Below are 18,505 nucleotides of genomic sequence, written 5' to 3' on the forward strand. Positions count from 1 at the left end.
ATAAAAATTCATAAAAATCGTAAAAATAGGTTAAAAATGAAAATAAGCCTGAAGAACTTATACATATCGCGAGTGTTTCACGGTATAACTTTTTAAAGCCTAGATACTGTCCGCGTGATTAATTTAATTATTGTCGGTCGTACGATTGCTCGTAATAAAACTCATTCTTCAGCTTGATACAATGGCCGGCCGCCATTTCATTCGTGATCAAATATACCATCACGGATCCCATCCGCGTTTGCATGCCCGTGAAGCTTAATAAGGCATGGCCTTAATAAGTACTTCGCCGCAGAACAAAACACCGATTAATCTCAGACCGATACGGATTGGTTTCAAGCTCGAAGCTGCCGACTCGCGCGGGATAGGTCGGCTTAGGTTCGTCATCAACTATCGTATATAATCACAGTCTTTATTCGATATTGCTCGAACGTGACCGCCGGGATCATCGAACGGTGCAGCGAAATTAATGCAACTTTCGAAGACGTAACGCAGTCCTTTGAAAATAATTATTTACTTCGAAGGCATACACTCACGTTTCGTTATAACGGCTTACATAGATATCCGGTGTAATCGCTTACGTAAGTTATATGAAGAAAACAGATTTTTATCGACGGCACGCAAAAATTAATTATTTTTGTCGTAAAAACCTGCATTGTCACGCATGCAAAATAAATCATACGACGTTTGTGATTATCTCTACTACTTTCTTAATAGATAGGTACGTTTAGTTAAAGTTAAATGGCAATTTTATTTCAAATGTTTGCAATTGTTTAAACAAATGATTTATTAAGAGAAAAGCCAATAACTTTCTGGATGTAGGTATGCGCATCATGCAATTATTTATACTAATGTAGCGTTTCTTTACTGACTACCTCGAGCACGTAGGTCCTGCTTATGTCGCCGCACGTGAGAATGGTGCTTTAAGGTGCGTGGACACAGCAGGGGCTCGTACGCGGTACACCAAGATGCCCCGCTTCTTATCAGATCGCATCTCTGATTTGCGGCTGTCTTGCGGCTAAACTCTTTGACAGTGCCGACACGTATATGCCTTCTGACCCCGTTTCTCTATTTCGACGCGGCAGAAAGCAAGCAAAAAGAAAGTATTTTTGCCATTTAAATCATATATTTCAATACAAACTTTGCGAAAGAACAGCGAAAAAGTACAAAGAGTGTTAAGCGATATTATTAATATATCTTAAATTTATTTTCGAATCCAGCATGATATTATATGTACAAAAAGTGTCAAACATATCCATACACGATATTCAATAAATAAATGTTAATATATTGTTTAATATCTAACCAGTCGTTCTGTTTTTCAAAATATTTTTTAAAGTCGATGGTAAATAAAAATTAATCTCATGGGCAAACTTGTGCCTCGAAAATTGCACCGTGAAATTCGCAATCTGTCCTAAGTCAATTTTAATTTAAATGAAAAAACCAAGGAAAAAATCGTCATCGAGCGTATTGCCAATTTCTTAATTGTTCTCCAATATATTTTTTTAATTCTTAAAAAAATGATTATTTTAAGATTATGGATACCTTCGATATATCGCGTAACAGTTTGGTATGTGGTCTTTGAGACGAGTCTCGTTCTGCTTGGGCACGATTCGGACACAAGGCTTCCTCGCAATGCGATTTAAATACGATTTCGCGTTCATATCTCCTGCCTAATTATGCCCGCGCTTCGCGAAATCTACGATCTGGCTGTTCGCGTACGAGCGTTACACATAGCGGCACGCAGAGAGTCACGCCAAGTCCTAATTATTTAGATAGCGATCATAGTGGTTTAATTATTCCCACTCCTTTCTATCGCTGCTCCGTTCGCCGGTATGGTAATGGCACTTAATGCAGATAGCAACACCGATACTATTTGCCGTACCGGTTACTAATTGCAAGCTCAAAATTATTATGCGCGCATCCACCGAACGATGGATTTGGAAACTCGGAAAATACGTAACGACGGTAGTTATCATCCCCGTTACGTTATCCATTTCTGTTATATAATGCGATCAGCGTTTTTCCAGCCAGCTGACACAATGAGGGAAATGCTTAGTTTATGTAAATTTATTAGTTAGAAGTTAGAATAATATAATAAATCGCGGAGCGTTACAACAGAACGTTATAATATAACGTAAAGAATAAATTTTCTGCATCTGAAATACGCGATTTGTTAAGTATCATAATAATTTTAATTATCTATAACGGTATTAAACGGTAAAGAAGAAAATTGCCGGTTAATCTATCTGTTTCACTTGGAGTTGGATTGTTCCCAAGGACTGTTACAGGGAAGAGCGAGAGCAACGGGTGATTTGGCGGATCCGTAAAAGAAAAATGGGACGGAGCATATTAAATAACGACAATGTCGATTAGTATTGACAACGGCGATTAAAGAGGCCGAATTGCCAGTCAATAATGACCGAGCTGGCTGTGCGAGCAGTGGGCACTGTAATTTCAGTGATAATATTTAAATACGGGCTTTTGATAGCTGTCTTCTCTCGGCTGGTATTAGCGCGGACCCCGAAGGGTCCCATGCCCCTTCCCCCCCTCCCCCTCCTCGTCCCTCCACCTTTAAGAGAAGGGCGCAGAGGCGTACTATTTATCGACCTGGTACCATCATTATTTCATCGAACTCTTTCATCGCCTTGCCTGGTTAATCGATAACCCGCGAAGAGACGAAAGAGTCGACCTTCGACTCGGACTAATTTATCGACCGTTTGAGATGAAATAAAAGATTGTAAGATTTATATCTTTGCCATAATTAATTTACTTATAATCTCACAGAAATTGTCACGCGCGTCACCGGTTTCAATCAATCCACAACCGGTTTTACGAGTGACTTGTGTGGATACATTCTTAAAAGAAGAGAAAAAAAAAGAAATCGTAGGCGTGAGAGATCGGCAGTACGAAATGTGCCGACCATGATTATTTGCTTAAATATACATACAAATTATTTAACGCACGACTGCGTCTTGCACGCCTTTAATTAGCGCGTCTCTACCTGATCGTAATCGCGCGCTACGCAATTCTAGGGTTAATGTGCATTTAATTCACAATACGGACGAGAAACAACGCGGCATGACCGGCGATATTTTTTAGACTTTTCATGTTTAAGATCCGTCAGCCAACGCAATCTATAATTTAAGCACCGACAAAGCGAAATCGTTCTGTTCCCAAGAAAATCTGATGTCTAACGCAAAAAGATATTACGTATCTGAGAAATATTATAATTAACACGTATTTTCATAAAATGTACAATATATTACGTTGGACTATGAAAATAAAATTGATAAAATCAGTTTTAAATCACACAGTTACCTTCTCGGTTTGAGAAATAATAATTTTTTTTTTTTTCAAATATAAAAACCACAGAATTCAAAAATTAAATATGCTTTTGCATCACTGAAATAATTAAACATTTAATACTTGTAATATAATATTTAATATGTATAATATAGATACTTCCAATTTTTAAATAAGAGGCAAATTATTTTATAATATTAAATTGTGTTCAGTGCATATTCGAAGAGAGATAGAAGGCGGATGAACGGAGTTTTTGCACGCGAATGTAATCCGATACAATCTAATTGGATATGAAATTAAGTCAACGAAATTCCGACAAAAATCCCAGCGGTGCGGCAAAATTTGAAATTTATATCTCCTGCCTGCGCAAGCGGATTGTTTCGCGTAAGCTGATGCATCCGTCATCTTTTTCTGCGGAGTAAGAGACTCTGCTGAGTGCATAATTGCGCTACTACACAGTCTCCTTGAGCGATGAGCATCACGAGCGTTCACTGAGAAGCTTCAACGATTCACTGGCGTGTCATTAAAAAAATGTTTAGTCAAGGTAACATTTCTTGTAGCACGAGAAAATTGAATCTACTTGCATGTTAAGAACATTACTAGAGAACTGAAAATATTCAGACAGGCAAAAGTACTACGTGCAATAAATAAATAATGCATTTCAGTAACAATAAATTAACAGACAAACATTTGTGCATTAATGCGATATTGATGAATTGAATTTACAATAATAAGTTGCGATCAAAAATAAAATCACATTAGTATGTTCCACGTTGTGAAACTTTTTTTCTAAGCCGTGTGGTATGTTGTTTCGATCATGATTTCAAATCATCGTATTATAGATTAATCCGATCGATCTTCTGCGATCTTAACGGTTCACAGTCACGAGACGGCGGAGATGTCGCGTGTTTGATCGCCGCACCCAACATCTGTACCGTTGACGTGAATGACGTTAGGTTTTTAACGATTCATTTCGTCTGGTTCTGTTCCAGTCCGGTCGTAAGGCCTCTATCATACTAGGTTTCAATATATCTATCTGAAGCAGATCCTAGTCGGACGTCGCAACTCATTAAGAAATAATTCAAGCTTGCAAGGTACCGTAAAAAGATGCCTTATCGAACTTTATACCAGCCACATTATACATGATTTTTTTAAAAATATGATCGTTATAAAAACGAATTTTATATTGTTCCCATAGTAATCTTTGGGAATAGATCTTTTTTGAAACAATGTTTGATTATGGAGCTCGATTCGCATTGCAACTATTCGCGTCGCGAGGTGGAAGTATCGCGGGTGTTTTCGGGAGGCGAAGAGGAGACGAAGAAGAATGAGAGAGAAAGAGAGAAAGAGAGAAAGCGCGGCGCTTCTTCTTGCCGGTCGGTTCTTCGTTTCGATGTAGGTAATCATGCGCCGCATTCCCCGAGTGCCGCGGAGATTTTCGGTTTCATTGTATGCGAGGGGTTGAGCCTGAACCGAGAAGTCCTCTCCCGGAGGTAGGAAAAAGAGAAGCCGCGAGGCATAGGGCGAGGAAGACGTTGCGGAAAGAAGGAGAGAAAGGACCGACGTCGCGAACGAAGAAAGAGGAAGAAGAAGGAGAAGAAGAGGACCGCAAGCGGGAGGTTGAAGGAAACGGGGGGGGGAGGAGGAGAGAAGCAGCGGAGCTGCCGGCAGATCCATCGTCCGTCTCCGTGGAAGCAAACGACGCAAAAACTGGCGTGCATTGTCCCCAACTTGAGAGCATGGAAAGAGAGAATGAGAGAGAAAGAGAGTAGTAAAGAGAAACGAAGAGAGAGTATTTCTGTGTTTCATCGTAGTAGAGCTAACGCATACCAATCTCCAGCACAGTGTCCTACCGAGAAAAGAGCGAGGGTAGCGAGGTGAGGGGAGTGCGTGGTCAATTTGATTTTTAAATGCAAACAAATCTACATCGTGGCAAAAGCGCCGCCGACCAACGTTATTCCACTATCGACCGCCCCGCTGCCGCGGTAGAAGGAAGGTTGATGCCGAAGCGTCATCGCCATCCCGCTGGATATTTTTTTCAATCATCAAAGACCGCTATTGAAAGTCTCACTGATCCTTATTCTTCTGTTCCTTTCCTTCCACCGTTCTTCTCCATTCGGAAGAATTCACCGTCGCGATTAATTTCTCTAGCAATAATTGTCAGAACCGCAATTAGAAATTTCTAATCTAAGTAGTCTAACATAAGCATCGCGTTCAATATAAAAATAGAAATGATTTAAGAAGCCGAATTAAATTCGGGAAAGCTAAGTTTAAACGTGTAACAAATTAAATTGAAATTGTGGGGAAAGAAAATTTAATATCGCACTATTAAGAACGTCTCTAGATATTTATTGCGTTATTTAGAAAAAATTAGAAAGTATCTAAGAATTTATAAAATAAATCTAAACTAATTTACTACAGTGTGTAAATGCGTGTGTGTCTATAAAAATGTACACATCATGAACGAGCGAGAGCTTAAAAATATGAATTTCAACTCTTATTAAGGATTCGGGAGTACTTGGTGAAATGCTCATCTACCGATGAAAATCTTTCTTTTGCCGTGTATTTCGAAAAATATTCATCAACGATTTGTCGCTGGTCATATCTTTGCTCTGCCTCGATTTCTTTCCGGTCCCGGAGCAGCGGCGATCGAGGAAAAAAAGAGCGGCCGGGCGAGTCCTTTGGTTCCAAGTAGGGTGTAATTGCCGCTTCCGACGATGAGAGGAACGACGTCGGCGCTTGTCCCAACATTGCTGCATGTGCAGCACGCCGACATTCATAAGTTATGAAACTGGTGAATAAGGCCCTGCCGCTGCTGTTCTCCCACCCGCGTAGGTTTCTCGGCCGCGGAAGGAAGGAGCAAGATGAGCGATAGGTCGGCCCAGAAGTTCGAGTGAAGAGTGGTGGGATAGTAATCGAGATGGCTGAAAGGCCACAAAGAGAGAAAGAGAGGGTTGGGAAAGGGTAGAGAGAACATAATTGCTGGTGGATTAATGAGACGGCATAATTGCACGATAAACGACGATCGTTTTATTAGGTGACCGGGCTCTCGACAGAAAGCGCTCCGTCGAAGTCACGATGCACAGAGGACACCGCCCTGTCGCGATCGCATATTATTATGAGGAGAATGAGGGCTGCTCGGTTAGGGGCGCGGTAGGTATGTCAGGCTGGCCAGAAATGACAATTACCGAAGACGTTTACCCTCAGCTCGTCTCCCGTCGATACGAGAGCACGCGGAATGCAACGTCATTGCTGACGGCGTTACTGTACCAGGCGGAGACTCGCGCGCAATATCGAAATCTAAATGGATGCCTAAAGAATGCGTAGAGAAAATCTAAAAGGCAAGACAACTTTCTTAGACATTTCTATGATATCATTTGAACGTATATACTATTACAGTAATAATGAGTCAGTAATTATGAGTTCCACTTAAGTGTATCCTGACAAATAATATATAATTTAGCTGATCCAAAAACACATATAGATAATTGTTCTCCGTGATCGACACTGCTTTAATTCTCTTCCTGGAGAATCTCCAAGAATGTCGAAGAAAACTAGTCCTGTTCCATGCGCTGGTATCCGCTTCATACCAGCTCAATCTCTAGGCTGCTCTCGTATCCCTCGTCCAGGGCCGTTGGCTTCTTAGAGATGAGGGAACTAAAAACCCGCGGACGCGCTCCGCAAAGGAACATTTAAATGATGTCGCCGCGACTCGAGTCGAGAAAGAGATAGGAAGAAAGAGAGACAGAGCTACCGGCAGGAATAACTCAGAGCGGCGCGCTTTCCCCTCCGTCCCTCTTGTTTCTCGCTCGCGTCTCTCCTCTGCCACCGAAGGAAAGGCTAGAGACGAGTTAGATGGACAGACGGAGGAAAAGGACGTGGCTCAGTCAACGCGGTCCAGAGTGACATCGCGGACTCCCTTCTGCATTCCCCTCTCTCCTGATATTCACCGCGATCCGCCGCAGTTCTTTCCGTTCCACGTCGGTGTTCCACGTGACGAAAGGGGAAGTGGAGCGAGAGGAAGCGGGCGGCGGAAGAAGAAGGAGGATGCTAATCAGATGTGCCGACAGCGGCGGCGACATCAAAAGCGGGTAGCGTCAGGGCCTTGTCACCAGCTCGCTCTCTCTTTCTCTCTCTCGCTCTCTCGGAGAGCGCACCGGCCTCGCCTTTATTTGAATGCGCTATCGTCGGAATATGCGACGATGACGAGCACGCTTTTTTGGAATCCCCGGAGACCGACGCGGGCACGTCGAGGCGGCGTATGATGGGAATTGTTTCTGGAATCTAGACGGGAACTAAAGAGGAACGCGGACAACGTCGATCGTCTGCGAATTGTCGTTCTGAGATAGTATAATAGAATAGCGGAACCGGAGGTCACAGAAGATATATTAAATAAAAAATAATATTAGAATGTCAATACATATTTTTTAATCAATAAAAATTATATATGATATTTTATATATAGAGGTGATTAAATAAACACATTAACAGATTTCTGTGCGCATGAATATTAGAATTATCAGCGGACTGCCGATAAATATACATATGTGAAGAGAAAGCACTTCAGACTATTGATATCCCGTTTATACGAGCAGGGTGGGAATTTATTATGTAGTCGCACGTGCTCGAGGCAATGATCGAATCTCAAATCAGTGGGGATAATTGCGAGGTTGTCGACTGGTTGTTTAGCGAACGTCGCGTCCTCGTGTTACGGAATAATTACACGGAGCTATTAGCGCCACGGCACTTGGCAACTTTGTCTACATCTACGATCTACTAAATGTTCTTGGTAATTATTTCCATACATATCTTTAAATATGCACTGTATGTTCTAATATGTTCTCTAATTCACGAATCGGAAGCTTATTGTATTATATTATTTCTTGTTAAAACGGAAAAGAGCATAATTCATTAGCATAACAGAAATTAAAATGGATGATAATATTTACAATTGTCGTAACTGGATCGTCAAAATAACAAACGTGTCGAGAAAGAAACAAAAAAAAAATTAAATTACATTATCACGGTATTAAATATCTATGCAGAGTGTACAGAGTAGCTGTCACTTTACACAGACTCCAAGTTAGAAAAAAACAGATTACAAAATTTCGTTCCCCATTTAATCTTAATTGAAACAAATTGGCAATTTTGTAATCTGAATTTTTAGATAATGTATAATTATCTAAAACTCAAGTGTTAACAAATAATGATTCCTTTTATATCAAATTTTCAAATTAATGATCAGTACAATCAGTGCATCTATCCGACACGTAAATATACGTGAGAACAATCTCCTGCATCCAGCTGTTTCTTTTATAATATTCTTCTGATTCCATTCAAATCTCCGGTATTCAAACAATAAAGCAGCCTACCCTGTAAAACTATCGTACACGTATCTAGATATAAGCGATTTAAATAAGGAATTAAAAGTAACGGATACGTCAATGTGTATGCGCTGCATATGTACGAGAAGCATATCGCATAAGAGAGAGAGAGAGAGAGAGAGAGAGAGAGAGAGAAAGAGCGCGCGAGCTGGTTAGGGTTAAGAGCGGGGCATAAAGATGTTGTTTGAAGCGTCGGACACCTGTGCCGAGCTCTGCATATGGTAACGCTTCTCCTTCTACTTCCTCCATCTCTTCCTCGTTCCGAGATTTCTCTTCCTCGCGCGATCCTGCCTCTTCTTCATCCCGCGAAACGCCATAACGTACGCTACCGCCCGGCAACCGCGTCTATGTAGAGGCACACGCACGTAACGCTGCGCGGTAACGTACGCTCAACGTTACACGTAATGTACGGGGTATCCTGCATTAAGATGCAGACGATGATAAGGACGACTTTACGATCTCACGCTCCGACGATTCATAGCCCGGCCGATGTATGAACGGTCGTCGTTTACCGGTCTTCTCGCGCTGCATCCCGAAGCCGGGCGCTGCATCCACGCGCTGATCCTTTCTTTCGCGGGATGCGAGCGAGCGAAAAGTATCCTTTCGGTGAGAACGCCCACCGCGATTCCGACGCATTGATTATGGATCAGCGACGCGGACTGTAGTCGAAAGATACGTTCGGTATTTCTGCTGTTTCGACTTCCATCCGCGTGGCTCATTTATTTATGTATTTCTGTATTTATTACATTATTTTTTAATTTTATCAGAATGCTGAATTGCATAATATTAGAACCGACATCAATTATCATCATTACTCCTAGTTATTTCGAAAATATTCTCAATCGCTCTTTGTTATGGAATTGTAAAACTACAAAGTTCGTACTGATTATCAGAAAATATCTCACACGTGGTATCTATGCAAATAGAAATGTTTAATACGATTTATGGGATTCTACACTCAAAAAATTATTTGACGAGATAGATCGTTTAGTTAAATAGTAATCAAATGAATTTTATAATTATAATTACTAAATAAATAATTGTTTTGACCAAACAATCTGTAGCCTTAACCAAATTGTTTTCATACAACTTGTAACCAAATGTTTCCTTAAATAAAAGTAAGTTTTTGATACCAGTAACTACAAAGTTCATTTGACCACTATTTAACTGAACGTTTGATTAATATTTCTCTTAGTGTAAAATAACAAGGTATACAAATGTATCAAAGTAAATTAGATTTAATAGAATAGTTAATAAAGCAAATTTTACAAATTTTCCGTGCAAGTAATTAACTTGTTCAAAATATTACTTTCTATTCTAAGCACGCTCTAATCTCGATATATCGACCATATGCAAATATATTCGACACTTTTATGCAAATATATGCCTAAATCTCGACGGAATGGACTCGTTACACTGCTAACGAAGAGCAGTTCATCATTGACAGGCGTGCGTTCATCATTGACAGGCGTGCGTGCAGATGTGTATATACATACGGACGCACGCGCGAACTACGAACGTAGCAAGCACGATGACGCCCGGTGGATGCGTTCGATGGGGTCCTGGCGCATCCTGTTGCATATTTCACCTCGAGAACCCTTTTAGCCGTTTCAGCGTGGCTACGGGCGCACGGGCGTGTAAATCAAACGCGCGCTGCCCGCTTGTAAATCTCCAGGTAAATACACACCGCCGAGATAATTTACGCAGCCGCCGAGTGCACTCTCGTCTCCCTCCTCTCCCTCCTTCGATTCCACCGTTCTTTTCTCTCTCTCTCTCTCTCTCTCTCTCTCTCTCTCTCTGCGGCGTATCCTTCGGACGAGTCAGTTTTTCGGGCCGGTGCCGATGTTGGACTCTCGAGTGTCCCGGAAGGCGAAGCCCGTCAGAGAGAGGACGCCTCGTTATATCGGGCCGATCGTTACGCTCGGGACGTCGATACGCCGATAATTTGCGACGAGCCGCGTATGTATTATTCCTTTCGTCGTTGAAATCGTGTTCGTTACTCGTCGCGCCGTCGCGTCGGCGCCATTCCGCGCGTAGCGCACTCGAATCTGTTATCTAAATGAAGAGTATTTCTTATCTCGGGAACTCTCTAAATAATTTTTGCGATTGTATTTCTTCTATCGACGTGTGGCCCACCTCGCCTTTAAGCTCCGAGAGAGCTACGTTCGAGGCACTTATTACGATCGTATAATTACGGGCGACGTATGCGCAGTCATAAATTTCCGGTGATTCCCCTCGACAAGCGGCGAAGCCCGATGAAAAATATCGCGAATCTTATCAGACACGGTGCGAGCTGAGATCATCCGTTAAATCACTCGCTCGTATTTTATCGTATCGCGCACCTTTCGCACACGCCGTAACCGTTGTACAATCCGCGAGTATCTAATGCACGTGCTGCGCACCGGCCAGATGCATCGAGATGCACGGGTCTGTTCACGGGCAAACGCTTCGGCCGTCCGGTGAATGGAGGCAGCAAGGCGACGACAGGTGGGCCAGTTCCTTGATAAATGAAGTGAGAACTCGCGGCTACTTATCCACCGATGCATCAAATCTGTCTACGCCGGCGGATCCGTCCGTATTAAAAGTGCATCTTGTATCTACGGGCCGGTTTATTTTTCCTATCATCTCAATAAAGAAAACAGAGTAAAGACTCGTTTCGATGAGATAAAAATATTTCATGCAATGACTGATAACAGCGATAACGACGCATCGTTGGCACAGCATGCGGCGCTCTCTTTGCTGACTCACGCAAATATTTCTTTATGTATAATTACCGTTCGCATTATTAGTTTTACAAGAGCCTTTTATTTATTCGTCGTGCTATTTCTGTCGATATAACAACAGAAAATGAGAAATCGATTGTAGAAACTAATATACGCTTCGCGCGAATACTTAAAATTTTTCAAAGCGATGCAACTGCCCATGCAGAGTAAATTCTTTTTTTTAATTAAAGATGCATTAAATGCGGTTACAGTACTGCGTTCGCTTGATGAATTGTCCAAGTCGGATTTCTAATACGGTTACACCGGACGCTATGGAAATATCGTCTGTTGGACGTCCTGCTGAGCAAAGGATCTAACACCGAGCGCGTCGGCCAAAGTTGCATCCTCGTAAGTCGCGTTGCACTCTCGCACCGAGGGCGAATACGCGCGTTCACGCGTACGCGAAGACTTCACTTTCGCATTATTTATCACTTTGGCTTGCCGATGCACACGCGCTTTTCGAGTGGTATGCGCAGAAATTATGTCCCCTACGTCGCTTCATCTCTTCGAGGTCAGGAGGTTAGCTCTCGACATCCTGGATCCTTGCCGCGTGCAATGTCGATATTCTTTTCTCATGAACATTTGAATCAACGCGAAACAATGATCGTGAGAATCATATTTGTTGCATTTCTACGCGATCAGTGATCCACGAGATAAATAAAAACGCTTAGAATCTTCTTTACGAGATAAGTGCGTAATGCAATTGCATACATTGAAAGAAAACATTACTAAATTTTAATAAATATTTGTTTGAATAGTTGTAATAAAATGTTTACTTACGGCACATAAATATTTACTCAATAAAAAGTGATGGTTAAATTAAAATAGTAGTTCTTGTATTAATTAAATATTTATTTGCATTTAGTAAATATTTCATTGCAACTATTCAAACAAATATTTAATAAAATTTAATTTTCTATGTGTCATAAATTTGATTCCAATATATTTTTGTTTTTATGAAAACAAGTGTTATGAGAAATTAATTTTAATAATTATAAATTATAAAGCTTTAAATTATTACTCAATTACATTATTATTTACACTGTATACAGTTTCTAAAACTGTCCTAACTATAAAATACTACAAAATTAATAAATAGTAGTATTTTATTTATCTGAAATCTTTGATCACATTTTTTAGACAATAACGTTTAGATTAATCCGAAATTTCTTTCGCTATATTATGAATACCAATCTTTATTTGCACTTCCATCTACATTTTCGTTTAGAGATACATCTCCTTCGACCAATTTACCACACTTGTCGATCGACCGATCGTGAATTACCATCGTGCAAACCTCGAATTGATTGTGCGTCAATAAATGTACATAAGTCTCGGTTTCATTTTCGCCGGGAGCGCCGGAAATCCTTTGCTGCACCCCACATACATTGCAGCCACCCGGGTGCCAAAGTATAAGGCTCGTAACACCCTTCACGATCGGCTGTGCTAACGACTTTTAGATCATTAGTTACTGAAACTACCAATACAATTATCGGGCCTGGATATTTATTCCCTTAATCTCAGCCCCGAGACTCGAACCAAGATTGCCGACCACGAGCAATTCGGGGAGGCCATTCCCGTGGCGTTGTTTAGACCTATCGGCGTACGCCGTGACTGCCTTTTATCCGGGCGCGTTATACCGTAAGGTCTTAATTAAACCGTCGATTATCATAATAAACCGCGGCGCTTCTTCGTCCGGATGATTGATTGCACCAACGCGATTTTCAACTTTTTCTGACATTCCGCGAAAATTATACGGGTTACATCATCCGTGAGACCTTTCGTGCAGAAGATATCAGTGGCAAGATTCCTTTTCTTTGTATAAAAAACAATTAGCGAACGATCTGGTCAAATTATCTGCTAAACTCCTAAATGTTAAAAGTGATAATAACACGAGAATTATTTTTCTTCAACCTATTCATCATGACGCATTGTAACAAGCAGAAAAGTTTTTTTTTTATCAAATCAAAACAATAATAAATATGGCGTAAAAAATAAAAAATATTTTAACAAAATATTCCTTTGTATTCAAAGAAAATAATATTCATGAAAAAAAGATAAATAAAAATTTGCGAGCTGTGTCTAATTATTAATAGCATCAAATTTTAAACTTCTTCTTTAACTATTTTCAAACATTTTTTTAATGAAAAGCAGAATAGATTTTTAACACTATACCAAATATAGAATTTAATTAATTTTGCCACATTTTTCTTAACACGAAAAGATTCACGTATTTTCAAACAAAAAGAAAGCTACTCTGATCATGTTTAAAGTTAAAAAAAATGAACGCCATCTTATGTTCAGAGGATAAACGTGCATTGACCACATAGCAATTAACTGATTTCTGGCCGGCAGCTGATGACGTCGCGCAAAAGAAAGAGAGAATCAAGAAAACTCCTGCTTTCTTTCCCGCCACATCCGTGCGGCTGATTTACCGTAGTGGATGTGTGTCTTCTATTGGGTGGGAGCGAGGAAGCGGAAAGGGACGAGAATTCATTCGACGGCGTTTGCAGAGCAAAGAAGTCATTATATTTTCTCGAAGCGTCGCGAGGAGCTTAATCAAGGTGGCAGCCGAGCGGAATCAGCAAGGACCCCATCAGTTTTACGTTTCGTCCTTTTTTCTCCGCGGATCCCTGCTCCTTTATCGTCGGGTGTTCAGACTCTGGGGACTCATTGTCCAACCTAATAACCGCAACTTTTAATTGAATTTGCGACCGACGCGAGTCAACTTTCGGCTTCCTCGATCCGTTCTGATTGGCGATCGTCCCTGTCAATTAGTCACGTGGTCCAGTATCTTTCTGATTTCTTCCGACCATCTTTAATACTCATATTTAACAGAAACGAAAACCTTTCTACTGCTTTATTCCCGTTCGTTACTACCTTCAATTATACTTTCTTCATCAGCTAATATAATAAAGTTTCCAAAATACATTATACAATATTAATGTAATTTAACTACTTAGTGCTGTCACATCTTTATCTCATTCACAATTTCAAATAATTGCATGAAATGATGTACATACATACGCTGATTTCCTTGTGCATAAATGAAATTAAGGAAAAGCAAAAAAAGCCAAACTGTTTGAGAAAATATAACTGCACCCTCCTTGATACGTTTACTCATCAATAAAATGTGCGTGATTGTCCTCACGGAAAATTCAAATTCCAGACACTGTCAATCCGACTCGATTCGAGAGAAGCGACGGGCTTATTTGTTTTAATTGGCATTTCGAGTCTCGCGAATTGAACGTAAAGGATCGCGCACCGACTGACGGCGACAACGGCTGATGGATTATTGTGATTATGTTGTTGTTGCTGGAATTATAACCGATGATGCAGCAGCATTGCGATGAATAAAATACCCGCATGCATCCCAAATGGAGATCGAAACTCGCGAAAAACGGATATAATTTCGGATGAGTTCAACTCCCGTGCTAGAGATCGGTATATTTTTTTCAACTTCTCTAATTGAGCGTATTGTTGATGTGGTTAAAAAAGTTAATAAGAGAATTCTAAAGAAATGCATATAATACAATCTTATTTTATATTAATAATCGTTATGAATCAATGTAGTAATTGCAAAATTAATTCAAGCACATATATAATATATATATTAAAATATTATTTAAATACTATTACAGAAAACTTCATCATTGTCCTGTGTGACAATAAAGCAGAATTTCGATAAAATACGTTCTTTACTCTTTTAATCTATGATAATATTCTCTCGTTTCTCTCCCTCTTATTCTCGCTTTTATTTTTAAACTAACTTATTAATTCACGCGATGCTTACGGTAACAGCTGACTCGCGTCGCTCGTAGAAGGGATAGACGAGCGGTGTAACGGGAGAAGAAGAAGAAGAAGAGGAGAGCGGATTACGTCCGCTCGAGTGTGCGCGTCTGCACGCACCTGACGAGAAACGCATCGGCTAAAAGAAGAGAATGGCCGTTAATTACAATACATGATTCGCTTAATTGCATTCTTTATGCAGCCGCTTAGCCGGAGCAATTTCTTTCGCTACGTAGTAGTAGTCGCGAGCGCGTCGCGAAGAAGTTGCAGGGTCAGTATCATCTTCATCCGTCGGTCAACAGCTCTGTCGTTGCCACGATTGTTTCGCGAGCTATCGATAGGAGAATTATTTTGCTTACAACGGATACGATTTCATTTATTTAATCTAAAACTTCATGTCTCATTTTTTAATTGCACTCTTCATACTATCCGTTTTGCGACTCTGCTGTGCTTATCGATTATCGTATTTTGCTAAATTTTCGTCTTATAATTAGATTATCAAATTATAGTGTCCCTAAAAGTTTGTAAAGAAAGAAGAGAAAAAACAGAGCTACAATTATGTGATGGTACATTATTTCGGACTGAGTCCATTGATTTTTAGATACTATAGAATTATAGTACAGCAGTTGGATTGTTTCCCTCAAGATGGCAGAATCAGCTCTTTATATTATGGATACAAAACTTTGCATAAAGAACTACGTACTGCTTACAATATAGTATTAATGAATATTAATATATTAAATATTTGTATAATACACGAGAGGATTTCCTGTATACGCGATGCCATTATTACTCTATTATACTAATGAGACTTAACACGATCTTTATATTAATTAAATAGACAAAATTAAAATTCATTAAGAGAAAAAGATCTACCCATTAATCCACCAATTAATTTACTAAAGTGGGAAAGTAAAGTCTTTATATATTTAGCATCGATCAATCTCCCTAGTCTTGTCTATTCTATCATACTGCGCATTCCGACGTTGTCGATGCATTCTCTATGACAGTCTGACGTCATTTCCTCAATGAAGAACGTGACACATGCTATCACCAACGTACCTGGCATCATCAAAAGTTATTTGACAAATCATACCATCTATCAAAAAAACCTGTTGGAATAAGGAAATTTAATCGCATCGAATACTAAATTTCGAAAATAATTCTGTATGTACTCTCAAGATTGTGATATTATCTCAATTTTACATATCCAACAAATTTCTAGCTAACAAAGTCCTTTGTTTTATGCCTCAAAGATGAGATTTATATAAAACATGCATCACAAGAGAGAATAACGATATTCATCAAAAAGCGTGATGCATGATATCGTATAAAAACGGAGCGCTATAAGAGCTAGAATTACGTAAGACGTAATTCACTCCCTCCCGGTTTCGTGGCTACGCGCAAGAAGTCGACGCGTATTTAACAATTAGCGAAGCGAATTTATTACCGACCACTTTCTAGAAAATCGCCATTTAACTCCAATTGCCGCGGGATCATTCCGCAGAGAAAGAACCTGGGTGAAATTGTCAAGGTGACCGAGGAGAAGGCGGATTGCTTCCTAAGGCGAATCCCGTTGCAGGAAACGCGTTCGGAGGAGATGAATAGACGGATGTTTCGCCCTCACGGTCAGTCGCGGTCGGTCGCAATTAAAATCGAAGGGAGCACAGTCGGTATGCATCACGTCGGTGCATCTCCTGCATGAGGCAGCTGCGCCGATCTTCGTTTCCACCTATTAGCGGTATCATCGTCCGCTCTTACTTCGTAGCATGTATTACGTGTGTGCATTTATTATAGTTAATTATGGTATCCAATTCAAGCTTATAAATAATATTGGTTTTGCTTCACAGCGATATCTATGCGATAGCACGTCGCCGCAATTAAATGTCGAAAGCAGAAACAAATACGGCGCACGCCTTACATCAAGCATGATATTATTCATAATTATTATAGCAACGTCCTAGATTAAGAAAGATAAAAAAAATCGTCTGTAATTTTCTCTTTCTATTACATTCTTTGTTCTATATAGTGGTATTTTTAACAAATAATATAAATAAAATTAAACATTTTATATTTCTATAATTTAGATATTGTATCTATATTAAGTACATTACAAGCAATTATTTTCATGTGTTAAAATTTTAACAAAAAAGAGCGACTGAAATACAATTATAATAAAAAAAATATATTTTTTCTAATTAAGATGAATTTATAATACGAACAAATTCAATAATATTTCCGTAATATTTACTTCGAAATCTCGCATATAATTACTTGCATATAATTAGCTGCATTGATACGATCGCGAATGAGGAAAACTTGCCTCGTCAGGGTTGAGTAACGCCGTAGAAAACTCCTTACAGTCGGAACTCGAGTAAAGAAGCATAATTCCCTTGCCAATTGCAGACTCCTTGTTCCCGGCTATTAGTGCCCGGTGTCAGGTCGCGTTTTGTCGGGTGAGACGGAAAAATGTTCGGCCAGTGTATACGCACACGCGCATCCGATACGCTGACTTGTGTATAGTAAGCGGAATAGTGTTATACACATCGGCATAATTGCCTGGTAATTATTCATTACGTTTATGTACCATGTTATTCAATAACCCAGGCCCTGTAATTTACTTACGATTGAGCATTTCACGCTTCGCAATGGCTTACTCAATTACTTGCCGCGCGGTCGCTCGAGCGCGTACGCTCATCATTAGCGAAGCGGCAGCGAGCACTTGCATATGCGCTGCAATCTTGCATTGTTATGAGGTATCGTCATTGAATCGGTACGTTGGAAGCGCGGAGAATATTTATCGGCAACCATTTAGAAACATACATAGAATATTAGAACTGCAAGCTCCTAAATTATACGAAACCTTACTGGAGCAGAGAAAATTGTAATTATAATACGTCCACCTTAATTGTAATTTAATAGAAAATGTTTTATATTTTTCAAGATATATTGTTTTAAAAACTTTTTCGTTTATAAATTTTTTTTTAAATCAAATGCTTTGCATTAAAAAAAAATGGAATCCAAAATATTTATTAAGATTTCATAAAAAAAAAAGGTATACATCTCAGCTATGATGTAACATATCGAGACGTAGTATTCTCACGGGTCCGATAATGTGACTTTGTGTCGAATCCGACATAATGGTCACGGTTGCTGACAAAGTTCTCCCACATTAGTGGACATTTAGCGACGACTACCGTTTTTACATTTGTACACTGACAACAGTCGAACATTCACTCTGCTTGCATTTTATTCATATATTATTTA

Source organism: Solenopsis invicta, chromosome 5, assembly GCF_016802725.1.
Source record: "Solenopsis invicta isolate M01_SB chromosome 5, UNIL_Sinv_3.0, whole genome shotgun sequence".
Lineage (NCBI taxonomy): Eukaryota > Metazoa > Arthropoda > Insecta > Hymenoptera > Formicidae > Solenopsis > Solenopsis invicta.